Genomic DNA, 10,778 nt, shown 5'->3' on the forward strand with positions numbered 1-10,778 from the left:
AACTAACAACAGCAATATATTTTATTTATCAGGCTGATCAAAGTGGTCACCCACCCGCTTACTGACCACAGCCAGTAATACTTGACTTCGGTATTCTACTGGGAACCGTGTCTTTAAGATCTGCCCAATGCGGGACTCAAGCTTGAGAAGAACATCACAACGATGTATTCAGGATGGCGGTGTTGTTGTTGTAGTTCATTTACGTCGCACTAGAGCTGCACAATGGGCTATTGGCGACGGCCTGGGAAACATCCCTGAGGATGATCCAAAGACATGCCATCACAATTTTGATCCTCTGCAGAGAGGATGGCACCCCCGCTTCGGTAGCCCAACGACCTGTACGCGAAGTCGAGCACTTTACGGTAGCACAGTTTAACAAGGATCAATACCGCACACCCTCGGTCCCTACGCAGACTGATCCAAGTGGTCACCCACCCACCTACTGACCGCAGCCAGTGATGCTTGACTTCGGTGATCTACTGGGAACCGTGTCTTAACGATCAGTCAACTGCGGAACAGGATGGCGGTGGAATCCTTACCCGTTACTTCCAATCTAGAGAGCGTTTGGTGGAATGGTGAGACCACTTGTCCAGGGAGGCCCCTTTTATCGTTCTGTAAAAAAGTAATTACCCTACAACCTCATTTTTCCTCAGCACCTTTTGCTAGAATTTTTCCCAACCCTGAAAAGTAACCTCAGCTCACTCAAAGCACAGAGGATATATTACATATGAGTATTTTATTCATTGATACTTGCATGCTTGTGTGCTCAATTACATGCAAATGCTCAATTACATTACATGCATTCAATTATACAAGTACGACTTTTGAGTCTTTATTAGGTAGAAAGACAGATAGAACAATTCAAATAAGAACAATACGAAGATACATTCGGGGTAGGGCGGGTTTCGAACCCTCTACCTCCACGCTACAGAACGTTAGGCTCGTGGTTGTGGTTTATTTACATCATACTAGAGCTGCACAATGGGCTATTGGCGACGGTATGGGAAACACTCCTGAGGATGATCCGAAGACATACCGTCACAATTTTGATCCTCTGCATAGGGGTTGGCTTTGGTAGCTCAAGGACCTGCTCGCGAAGTCGTGCACTATACGGTAGAACAGTTTAATGAGGACCAATACCGCAAACCCTCGGTTCCTTCGTAGACTGACTCAAGTGGGTCACCCACCCGCACACTGACCGCAGCCAGTGATGCATGACTTCGGTGATCTGCTGGGAACAGTGTCTTAACGATCAGTCCACTGCGGGACCACAGGGTGGCCCCAAAAACGCGAATAGCATAGATCCACTTCATCATCAACTCAACTCAACTTTGACAGACAATAATTGCCAATCGTTATCGATATGAAAGGATATAAAATACGGAGCAAGACTGGTTTCCAACGAGCTCTTCATATCTCTGCCTTGTTGTTGCTTTTTTTTATTTATGAGTTGGTATAGATAGTGTATTTCGTCCAGCTTTACGTATCAAGATGGATGTAGTACGTGTTTTTAAATCTAGTGTTTTTTTTTTAATTTGTCTTAAAGAAATTCTGAAGATCTTAAATTAATGTTCGCCAGCTATTATGATATTCTGGAAGGTAGTTTATCGATGTCTCATCTGACGAGAACTTTAAAGTAAGTCTTTTTCTATTATTCACTACTTTTACATACTTAAAATTTTTCATGATAAAGGATGGTATGCTTGTTATTCTCCAAAATTGCGATTGAGTGTTTATGAGAAACAGTAAAACGAGAGTTTTATGAAACAATAGATTTAAATACTTAAACTCTTTTTTTTTCAAATATATTTTTAACAGCATTTAATATATCTAATAGTCTACTTTTTAAAACTCTGCTCTTTTTTTTCCTTCTCGGATGTTGATTTGAGCAGAATTCCCACTCAATTCTAAAATCTTGTATATTCAAGATTAATATTTTAATAGAGATTAGTGTAAGACATTTTTTTTAAATATTTGGGTTGCACAAACTATTAATTTTGATTAAACAAAATCAATGTCTTCTATATTTACTCTTGGCGATTAAGCTGTAGTTTGTCTAAATGAAGAACTTCCCTAGCCATTTGTCTGGATCAGTGGCGGTAACTATGGTCTTGAGGTTAGTGGGTTAAGTAAAAACTACTTCTAAAATACAAAACGATATAAGTTTTAAAATATTTGAGATGAATGAAATTACGATTTAATTTTTAAAAGTTACTTATATTAGTTCTTACGTAGGGGGTAGTTCTTACTGTAGACAAACTATAGGTTCACAAGTCCGATTCATTTTTATTCGGTTTCGCAACACCATATATGTATCTGGGATCTTTCCTCTCCTTTTCTGCTCTTAGACCAGGGAAGTAAAATTTCGTTATGTCGTTTATTAGTTTTTCATGTAGTTAAGCAAATGTTTCAACCTTTAGCCAGTGCGATTAAGGCAAATGGTTTTCTTCGAATTTAAAGTAAATCAATACTTAACTATTGTGAAATAATTTCTTCCTTGAAATGTGATTACTTTATCTGCAAATTTTGCTCATAATTCTTAGGATGAATAATGGTGACTAACTGGTTTGCAGGGAAATTTTAATCTGGAATAGCAGGGCAATTTTTTAAATTCCTTCAAAACCTATGAAAACTAAAGGATGGAAAATTTCGTTTAGTCTAAAATTTACTTTCGAAACTTTCAGATTTAAAAATTTCTTTATAGGGATTCTACTGTATTTTGATAAGAAATTTATTATAGTATTGAAATCTGCAAATCATTTGCTAATTTTATTTAGATATGTTAAATAATTTCGTAATGAAACACACTTAAATTGTTATATAGAATATACTGGTTGTGTATACTCAGGATTTTACCTGAATTGTTGGCTTATTTTAATTTTATGTATAATCTATTTGATTTTAAACGATGTAAAGGAATGAACTGTAACTTCCTACAAGGAGGTTGGGAAGTTTGCTGCCTACTTGAAATTTCCTTCGTAGGTCAACCATGACTAGCTGCGTTCATCAATTTACAATTGTGTAGGGCCCCGTGGCTGAATCGCCGTGACACGGCGACATTGTCGCAGAGCGTTAGAGTTCTTGCAGAAAGATTTTTCTTATGAAAAGTAAAAAAATACTTTTCATTTCTGCAGAAATTTTCACGTAATATTTGAATCGTGCATTTAAATCACTTTTTGACGCGCTAAATTTACGCCGATTGTATCGTAACTCCATGTAATGTTTAAATTTTATTGTCAGCAGTTATTGATGTTGATTTTCACGCGGATTTTAGATATCCCGATATATTTCAAACAATAGGGAACATTCGAATCGCGCATTTGAGCATTTACTTAAGGCGATAATTTAGCGAATTTTCAGCGGTTATTGCTATTGATTTCTCTAGCTTTTAAATCCGATAATTTTTTTATACAATATATATATCTCCAATTCTTCTCAGACTTGGAGATTTTAATTTTACCGCATAAATATTTAGCACCGAACTCTAGTATTGTAGCATTAGTCTACATCGTGCGTAGCGTTTTTAAAAAGTGCTTAAAGGTGCTTATTTTCGTTATTTAAAAGCCCTTAAAGGTGCTATTGTCATTGGATGTTTTTAAAAGTGCTTAATTTTCCCTTCTCGAAACATTTTTTTTTTTCGTTACCATGTCTATTTTCGCCACGTATAAGCAAAAGCAAGCTTTTCACAATATTCTATTCAACTTTTATTCATTTCGGCGTACCGTCGGTCCATAGCGTATGAAAGCGCCAATCACTTTGCATGTTTGATGAAATGCTTGCGAGTTCGTATGCGCGTCTATTGAGCTGGGTTCGGTGAGATATTTGCTATCTCATGTGCAACTCTGCTGCATTTTGCAAGATATTCTCAATTTCAGACTTCAATTTCCACCCTCTGATATCGAACCGAAAAATCGCTCGATCATTTTATAACTGCTAATATAATAAAAAAAGAGTTCTTTGTCAGAAACTAGTTATTTTATCATGATTATCTAAAGTCTTTGAGATAATTTTTCATTTTGTTAATGTAGTATATAGTGCTTAAAAATATTTTTGAGTGCTTAAAAAGTACTTAAAAGGTGTTTATTTTTTGTTGAAAGTTTTGTCTACGCACCCTGGTATAATATTATTGATTTATTAGTCATAAGTATAAAATGTCATCAGCCAACCTAAATTCTATTTCGCAAAAGTATAAAAACATATGCCGTTGCATATAGCAAATTTTATATTTTTCATGACATTTCCTATTTCCTTGCAGGATCCAAGAATCTACCATAAAATAGATGTTTGATATTCTACTATCGAAAGTGGCTTATGCTAGATTAAAAATATATTCCTTGCATAAGAATGTTGATTATCATTATCAGATTTAGATGGGTAAGTAAGCTTAGATTTATTTTGATCTAATTAAGAAACTGTTTAATAAATTTCATATAACACTTGAAAGATCGAAATTTAGTAAATACCTAAATTGCCCAAAAGCAGTCAAAATGACTACCTTGTGAAAGAATAGCTAATGTATAAAAAAATTTGTTTAAAATTTTTAATATCTTTTATATAACTTTAAATCCTCATATAATAAAACTTTAAATCTTTATATAACTTTAAATCTTTATCTTTTATAGATTTGCAGTTATATAAAAAGTTATTAGTAAATATTAACAATAAAAAAAATTATGTTGTACGAAAAGTCATAAAATTCTAAGAAATTTTTTCATTACATGCATTGTTTTTCTAATCGAAATTAAAAAGCAGTCAAAATGACTTGAAAGACCGATCTAGTGTTAATGTATCTGTGTAATGGGCCATCTAGTGTTAATGTATCTATTCTAGTCTATCATTTATTGAATTATAAAACATTTTACACATTGAACTATTCCATAAATAAAAATTTAAGGTATTAGACTAGGTAAAAAATAGGTTATTTCGACGAAAATTTAGAATTTTATTAACCTTGTTTGATTTCAACGAAGAGATTCATTGGATTTTCAAAACCCTTTTTGATCTCCGATTTTTAGAAATTGTGGTAATTTTTCCATACTGATAAATGAAAATGAAGGTACGGCCATATTAGATGCACTATAAGATTCTACGAAAAATCTTAATTATCAGGTGATACTGTACAACTCTGTTTTTAAGCGACTGAAACCGGTTGGCACTTGTTTACGTCCAGGTAATTGGTTAACATTGAAGTGCAAAACGTCAAAATTAAATACAAACAGGAAGTATATAAAAACTCTTGAATTAAAATCCATTACATGTGTGTTTAAATATAAAACTATTGCCTTTGTGCAAAACATGCAATTATTAGAGCACTACAGTGGGTCTAATTATTATGTATGTAAATATAATACGGGATATAATAAATATTCTATATTTGTCTTTTAATCGTTTATTTTATATAGCCTAATTTAATGAATTGCTACACGAACGTAAGCAAGTGCAAACCGGTTTCAGTCGCGTAAAAACAATAAATCTGTATAATATCTGATAATTAACATTTTACATAGAATCTAATAGTGCGTCTAATTTTTCAAGGAAACTGCTGAAGACACTTAAATATTTAAGCTTTGAAAATTTAACCTTTTTTATTTGAATAAATTACAACTTATTTAACATTATATAAATTTTATTTATTAAGAAAAGTATCTTTCTGAAATTTTCGCAATTTTTGTTCTCAAAATTTTGTTAAAATATAAATGCATTTTATGAACATAGATTTGGAGACTTTTAGGCCAGCACACAAGGCAAAAGTTCACTTCCTTGAAATTTTCGCATGTAGATTTTGTATAATGGTGCAAGTGTGACTTTGTTTTATCAAGCTTTAAGCATATTAAATGTTTCTTTAAAGATTTAATACTATATAGTTTTTAATTCTTTTTGAAATTATAAAATAGTTAAAAACTCGGGTAATAACATTCATCTACATATTTTTGTAATTTATGAAATAAAATTTACTGTAGAGTTGTTAGCGTAAAATGAGTAGTTTTGAATTCAGTTGATTTGACAAATATTTTATACATTTTTAAACAGGGTATCTGCTACATTTTAGATTTTCAAATTCATGACTAATTCCAAGAATTTTTATGACTTAACGAAGTTACTATTTTCTCCGACAAAAACATAGCAATAAATTTAAAGCATTATAATAAAATTAACTGAAATGATAGGTATAACCAAAACTGTCATACTCTGCTTCATTAGATTTTAGATTTAAAAAAAAAAGTTATATTGTGAGTGACAAATTTATTTCAATACAGAAATTCATGACTTTCCAGGTGAACAGAAACCTTGTATAAACTTTACATTAAATTTAATTTTAAAGCCCTGCTTACAAAATGTAGCCTTAAAATTGTGTAAATCCTTCCACGATCAATCTGACGGCAAGGAGCTTCTAACTCATGCTCCGATAGACTATATTTTACGTCAGCACTGTGGTCGGTGCTAGCAAAGAGCAGAATTTGTATCGACCAGTCTATGCTTAGGCAGAATCATTGATTGGAAGCGAACGCTAGGGGGCCACTACGGCTTTTAGTTGGTTTTAAAGTACTAAACTTTTGTCTCGCTGAAAAACTGAACTTGTTTGGACAAAACTTTATAGCATTAGTATTGCGTCCTATGTAACTTTCGTCATATCTAAAACTTATGTTTAATTTAGTTTATTGGTTGCAGATGTTTAACTTCTGCTGATAAAATCTCCTACTGATCAGGAGGCTAATAAATTTAGTCGTGTTTCACAAAGCTCTAAAATAATAATCTTAATGAATATCAGACTAATGTTCCCTCACGGTCAAAAGATAAATCTCTTCATTCCGTGGTTATTTAGAGTTTTGGATAATCGAAATTTTGACAACGCCATTAAGTTCTCATTTGAACTTCGTCTGCATTTGTTAATATAGATTTCTGTGTTACTCCAGCGTTCTTAAAAGTACGCACATAGCTCAGAGGTCCTACGAGCAGGAATTAAATGTTCGGATTAATAGGATCACCGTTATAAGATTTAAGAATTTTGTTAAATAATGCAGACCCTATGAATAAAACTTTACTTGATTCAATACCAAACACTGCCTCTGACTAGAGTGAAATTATTATGTTAATTTGACCAAAAGAGTAAAGACATTTTGCATTCTTAACACTAGGCTTTGCATTGAGTACTTCATCGCCAGATTCCTTGAGGATCAAATTTTGAAAGATCTCCATGACTGACCTAGTTACCATGAGGCCTGTTGTCTGCCAAGATCTCCATGACTGACCTAGTTACCATGAGGCCTGTTGTCTGCCAAGATCTCCATGACTGACCTAGCTACCATGAGGTCCGTTGTCTGCCAAGATCTCCATGACTGACCTAGCTACCATGAGGTCCGTTGTCTGCCAAGATCTCCATGACTGACCTAGTTACCATGAGGTCCGTTGTCTGCCAAGATCTCCATGACTGACCTAGCTACCATGAGGTCCGTTGTCTGCCAAGATCTCCATGACTGACCTAGCTACCATGAGGTCCGTTGTCTGCCAAGATCTCCATGACTGACCTAGCTACCATGAGGTCCGTTGTCTGCCAAGATCTCCATGACTGACCTAGCTACCATGAGGTCCGTTGTCTGCCAAGATCTCCATGACTGACCTAGCTACCATGAGGTCCGTTGTCTGCCAAGATCTCCATGACTGACCTAGCTACCATGAGGTCCGTTGTCTGCCAAATCTCCATGACTGACCTAGCTACCAGAGGATCGTACTCTGCTGAGGTGACCTACTTCAGTTGCCTGGTGGACATAACAGAAGCGCTGACTGTACATGATTTTTCAACTGAACAAAAGGTTTATTTTAAATATTCTCCTTGAATAATAAAATTCAATTTTCGGTATTTTGATTATTAAGAAATATAAATATTTTCTCTTATGAGAATTAAGCTATATAAATATTTTTAATTAAATCTAAATCCTTAATTATAAATTATATGCAATTAGAGTACATCGTTTAAAAGTTAATTTCAAGTATTTTTCTTAAACGTAAAGAATAATTTAAATCGTATTTACCTAATTATTCCTTTTTTATTTATATCAAATCTAAAAATTTTTGTCTTAAATAATTTTAAGTAATATTTAACAATTTATTGTCTTAAATTAATTATAGTTGAAATCTTAGTCTCTGCAAATTAGATGCACCCTATCTTATCTCTCGGCTATGTGTTATATATTCGTACTGTTAATGGTCTTGAAATTTTTTAAGAGAAGCTTATTGTTATCTGTTGCCCGTTATCAGCTATGACATAAAATTCATGAAGAATTAAATTTTAGAGCAAAAGAACTAGTTTTTATTGGTGCTTTTTCCTTTAAACTGTGGTTCAGTACATGAGCTAAAATCTAAAATTGTAATACTCAAAAGATTTTTAGTGTACCAGTTTTAAATTTAAATTCAAAATACTAAATTCAGAGAATTATTAAAAATTAAAATACTTTCGTTCGATTTTCAGACAAAACATACATTTAGATTAATAAAACTTTATATCATATTTTATTTTGTAATATTACAAATTCTTAAATATTCCTTTTCAATGTATTTCCACCAAATACATCTTGCGTTATTTTCATATTTTACAATCGGTTGAAGTAAATGTGGGTTAATTTCAAAGTCTACGATTAAAATAAACTCAATCTGAAGTTTAAGCAAAAAGATTTGAGGAATTTATATCTAATAGACAAAATTCGCATCTCAAATTTGCTGGCAATAAACTAAGTCTTAAACTTGTTTTAATCTTCAAAAAAAATTCAAGCGGGCACGTAAAATCCGGTGTAGTTTATTAAATAGACATTTTAGAATTTCAAAACTGAGGTAACTAGATGTTTGGAAACCGTAAAACCAGAACATACAATATCGCAAATTTAGCTTTACCTCAATAAAACACACGGTATCAAATTGATAGTTATGAATAAATCCCTCCTCATCAGTAAAATACATATTAAATACCAGTTTACGATTTTAAAGTAACCCGTACTATTCGAAATACAAATCTTATCTTACTATTCCAGATCTGTCGGTTTGTTTACCTATCACTTAAATTATTTAAAACCCTTCAAGCTAATGAATTGCTGTAGCGTCATAGCATCGCATTTTTCAAATTTTATTTTTGTCCTAATCTTAATTAGCTTTGATGGAAAACAATGTTGTGTAGTTAGCACTTTACACATTACGTTTTTATTTACGTAGCAGTATTATAAATTTCACTAAACAAATCTAAATTTATAATTTGTCCATCATTTATGTAGTATCTAATAACAATTCTATGTATTCAAACTAAATTTTAAAAGAATTAATGCGCATTATATAAAGTTTGAGAACGAAACTATTAAAAGAAAATTAATGAAGAATCAAGACTGTCTAGTAATTAAGTTAGCGCAGCGGAACGCAGTAGAGGTTTTTCTCAAGAAATGTTCTAATTTTGTCACTCAAAAGAAAACTGGTAGCTTTTAACACGCTTTGGGGTAACAGAAACTTTTATCTGTAGTTAGCACTAATTATACACATTATCGCATGCTCTGAAAATGTTAAATTAGTAAGAAGTTTGGTAAATAAAATGTTTCAAATTGTCAGTTGATTTTCTTAAGATAAACGAAAATTATATTTCTAATAAAATATATTGGATACATTAATAAATGGGCTTCTACAAAACTAGTCTTGTTTTTAATCTTATTTCTCTGCCGAGTCTATTTGCATAACGAAAATCTTTAAATGGATTTACCTCAATTTGCTTCATCTCACCTCTTAAATATTTATAGCCGTTTTGATACATATTCAGTGCTCAAAAGTATCTGTTCAACTAAATATTTAAACACTGAACACTATTACGGATGATTCGGTTAGTTTAGTTATGCGAAACTGGCTATGAGTATAGCACGTGATAAAAGGATATTTTATAAATTTTAAAAGAATCGGTGACGCACTATTTAGCCATAGTTTCAAAAAGTAAATTTGGAAAATTTTGAAGTTATCCCTTTTTTAAATGTAAATATCTCAGGATGAGCAAATTTAAAGTAATTCATGTTAAAGGAATTTCGTTATGCATTCATATTATTCATTCATCATCGGGCTAACTACTAACAGGAGACTAACTATAACACATATTTTAACCATAAGCTAACATCAATTCATTGACTCGGCGGCTAAATAAGTTTAAACAATGGGGCATAGTTACGCGGTATAAGTTATTTTATTTAGAGTATATTCAAAATTTATATTTTAAAATTATATTAGATTTTTATAAATTATGAGATGGTAAAATTTTTTAATTAAGATTATGCAGTTTCGAACATTTTCAGTTATTTTTCCAAGTTTAGTGAAAATAACGTGGAAAAAACGTTTAGAAATATTTTGGAAATACTGAAATTCAGCTTTGTTCGAATTTTGAAATTTCTAATTCGGATAAAATAAAAATTTTGTAACAGGTGCATTAAAGATACACACATTTTTAAAAAAATGCATCTATTTTAATGACTATAAAAGATAAAAATTAATTTCTGACTTTGTATAAACTAAAACAAATTCTAAACACATTAGGCTGTCCAGCTAAATATTGTGACTGAAATCCCGCTGTAATACGGGTAGACTTCAAAAACGTTCTTTCTTGTATATTAAATTAGTTTCATTATAAATTGTTTTCGACTAAGTATGAATCGATTAAAGGTTGACAACGTTTCACATATAGAGCCGTACATCCACAGCACTAATCTCTTTTCGACCCAGGTTTCAAACACCCTGGAAAGTACTCAGCGAGCTTTAAAACTTGC

The 10,778-nt window shown here is 32.1% G+C and overlaps 1 long non-coding RNA gene across 1 annotated transcript; it reads left to right on the forward strand.

Annotated features, from left to right (window-relative positions):
• The first annotated feature begins 1,403 nt into the window (after positions 1 to 1,403).
• LOC110282974 (uncharacterized) lies at positions 1,404 to 7,858 on the forward strand. Its single transcript, XR_015431486.1, has 3 exons — positions 1,404 to 1,636; positions 4,256 to 4,374; positions 7,137 to 7,858. It is a non-coding gene; the product is annotated as an uncharacterized LOC110282974 (long non-coding RNA).
• Positions 7,859 to 10,778: the final 2,920 nt, after the last annotated feature.

The sequence above is a fragment of the Parasteatoda tepidariorum genome, chromosome 2, assembly GCF_982258835.1.
Source record: "Parasteatoda tepidariorum strain Cologne lab strain chromosome 2, Ptep-v5.0, whole genome shotgun sequence".
Lineage (NCBI taxonomy): Eukaryota > Metazoa > Arthropoda > Arachnida > Araneae > Theridiidae > Parasteatoda > Parasteatoda tepidariorum.